This window comes from Colobus angolensis, unplaced genomic scaffold, assembly GCF_000951035.1.
Source record: "Colobus angolensis palliatus isolate OR3802 unplaced genomic scaffold, Cang.pa_1.0 Scaffold245, whole genome shotgun sequence".
Lineage (NCBI taxonomy): Eukaryota > Metazoa > Chordata > Mammalia > Primates > Cercopithecidae > Colobus > Colobus angolensis.
Genome location: NW_012115655.1, coordinates 3349201 through 3352472, shown reverse-complemented (window position 1 = coordinate 3352472; position 3272 = coordinate 3349201). Strand labels below are relative to the sequence as shown.

The window sequence follows — 3272 nt, the reverse complement described above, 5'->3', positions numbered from 1 at the left end:
GCCATACTCTTGCTTTTAGCCAATTTATTTATTTTCAAAGAGGGTTTCTTGTAGATAGCCTATCATTAGGCCTTGCTTTTTTATACAGTCTGACATCATGGCTTTCTTTGATTATCCTGTCTGACCTAGCCTTACTACTTCTCCAGCTTCACATGTCTCATTACACTCTCTCTCCTCCACTATTCTCCCATCAGATTAACCTTAATTCACTTTGTAGAACTAGTGAAATTCTTTATTGCTCAAAACCATTGCTGTTGTCTCTGCGTTGAGTTTTCTCATACCCCATGGCATCTGCCATCCTCCCCCTTTTAGCCTGTCATGCTATAGTAAATAGTCCTCTTGTCATGTCTCTTCTTAAACATTACCTCTTCACAGAAACCTTTCCTGGCTATGCTGTCTAGAGTAGGCTCCCCCTATTCTTTCTAACAGAATCATGCTTTTTATTTTTTATTTTTTATTTTTTTTCCATAGATTTTGGGGAATATGTGGTAATTTGTCAGATTTTGGTGCACCTATCACCTGAGCAGTATACACTGAATCCAGTGTGTAGTCTTTTATGCCACATCCCCCTCCCACCCTTTTCCCTCAAGTCCCCAGTGTCCATTGTATCATTCTTATGCCTTTGCATCCTCATAGCTTAGCTCCACTTATTAGTGAGAACATACGATGTTTGGTTTTCCATTCCTGAGTTACTTTACTTAGAATAATAGTCTTCAGTTCCATCCAGGTTGCTGTGAATGCCATTACTTCTTTCCTTTTTATGCTGAGAAGTATTCCATCGTATACATATATACCACATTTTCTTTATCCACTTGTTGATTGATGGGCATTTGGGCTGGTTCCATATTTTTGCAATTGTGAATGGTGCTGCTGTAACATGTGTGTTCAAGTATATTTTTTGTATAATGACTTCTTTTTCTCTGGGTAGATACCCAGTAGTGAGATTGCTGGATCAAATGGTAGTTCTACTTTTAGTTCTTTAAGGAATCTCCACACTGTTTTCCATAGTGGTTGTACTAGTTTACATTCCCACCAACAATGAATGAGTATACCCGTTGCTCTACATCCTTGCCAGCATTCAATGAGGTCAGCTCTTTAAAAAAATTATCAATTTAAATATGTGTGTTATAGTATTTCATTGTAGTTTTAAGGTGACTTCTCTAACATAATGATATTGGGCATCTTTTCATGTGCTGGTTCGCTATCTGTATAATCTTCTTTGGTGAAATACCTGTTCAAATTGTTTGCTCACTTTGTTTTTAAAACTGTTTTTAATTTTTTTTAACTCTTTCTATATACTGGATATCAGACCTTTGTCAAACATAGGTTTGCAAATATTTTCTCCCAGCGTGTGGATTTTCATTTTCTTACACTGTCTAGTGAGGAGTTTTACATTTTAATGATGCTCAATTTAACATTTTAAAAAATCGTTTATGCTTTTCGTGTTCTATTTAAGAATGATTTGCCTCATCCAGTGTCACAAAGATTTTCTCTTACATGTTCTCAAAATTTTACAGTGTAAGTTTCATGTTTAAGTATCTGACTCCTTCATTTCTAGGACTCCTTTATTTACAAAATTTTGTCATTTGTAAATTGTTAGCTATACAAAGACATTGGCAGCTTGTAAATGACAAAATGTTGTAATTACAGATATTAAGTGATTTTTTTATATACATTCAGTCACTTCAGCATTATTTGTTGAAAAAAGTTATTGAATTGTCTTGGCATTTTTATTGAAAAATCTATTGAGTGTAAATGTGCTGAGGCCCTCTATTCTGTTCCATTGCTTAATGTATCTATCCTTTCAGCAGTGCCACATTGTCCTAATTACCATAGCTGTATCGTATGTCTTCAAATCAGGCAGTGTGAGTCTTCCAACTTTACTGTTCATTTTCAAAATTGTTTTAGCTATTGTAATTCCTTTGTGTCTCCATATGCATTTTAGAATCAGCTTCTTGAGTGGGACTGCACTTGCATTGACTTTGTGTATCAATTTGGAAAGATTTGATTTTTCTTCATGTACAGTCATTCCTTGGTACCTATGGGGAATTGGTTTCAGGATCCCACCGTGGATACCAAAATCTGTGGATACTCAGGTTCCTTATATAAAAGGGTGTAGTCTTTGCTTGTAACCTATGTACATTCTCTTGTATACTTTAAATCTCTAGATTATTTTAATATCTAATACAATGTAAATACTATGGAAATAGTTGTTATACTTTATTGTTTAGAGAATAACGACAAGAGAAAAGTCTACACATGTTCAGTAAAGACAAAACTATCCAGTTTTTCAATCTGCAGTTGTTGAATCAGGAGCCTGTCATAATTCTGACAGACAAAATTCCAAAGAGTGTAATCCTGAATGTTGAAATTCTGAAAGATCAAAATCCTGAAAATATAATTCTGGAAAAAATAATTTAAAATTCTTCAAAGGACATTTATGTACATTTAGAAGTGGGATTTATTTGAGAAACATATAAAAATATAACAATACTTGATAGTCCGGTTTACAAAATAAAATAGGCAATAATATATATTTTTTGTAATCATAAATATTCAGGTATAGTAACAATAGTCACATGTGTATAACGGTTATGAGCAGACAAACCATATTCATAAATAAATAGGTCATAGAGATGGGGACCATGGTGCGTCCCTATAATCCCAGCTACTTGGGAGGCTAAGGAGGGAGGATCACTTGAGCCTAGAAGTTCAAGTCCAGTCCTGATAACGTGATGAGACCTCATCTCTTAAAAAAAAAAAAAGGAAAGAAAAATATATCAAAAAGTGAAATGTATAAAGGCACCTCACTATAGTTGTTAGTTGTGTGTACCCAGCTTTGTAACTGTAGTCACCTGAAATACCATGATGTTCAATCTAAGCTTTTTGATGAGATATATCAAAAACCACGATGGGTCACCACTACATATGTCCTTGTTCAAAGAGCCGAAACCTCAAGAAATTTATTTTTCACAAATGCAAACGTGAAAAAAGGACTTTTTTTATTTGTTAAGTTTCAGCATTTTTATGCTTACACACAGAGTCAACATTGTGATAATGCAGTTTCATGGAGTCAATTTTTTTTTTTTTTTTTGAGATAGAGTCTCGGTCTTGGTTTGTCACCCAGGCTAGAGTGCAGTGGTGCAACCTTGGCTCACTGCAACCTCCGTCTCCCAGATTGAAGCAATTCTCCTGCCTCAGTCTCCTGAGTAGCTGGGACTACAGGTGTGCACCACCACGCCTGGCTAATTTTTGCATTTCTTCTTCTTCTT

The 3272-nt window shown here is 35.0% G+C and overlaps 1 protein-coding gene across 1 annotated transcript in view; it reads left to right on the top strand.

Moving 5' to 3' along the window:
- The window catches only part of LOC105514473 (chromosome unknown open reading frame, human C3orf70), a 93568-nt gene that overhangs the window by 39349 nt on the left and 50947 nt on the right, over positions 1–3272 (top strand). The gene's annotated exons all lie outside the window — the stretch shown is intronic.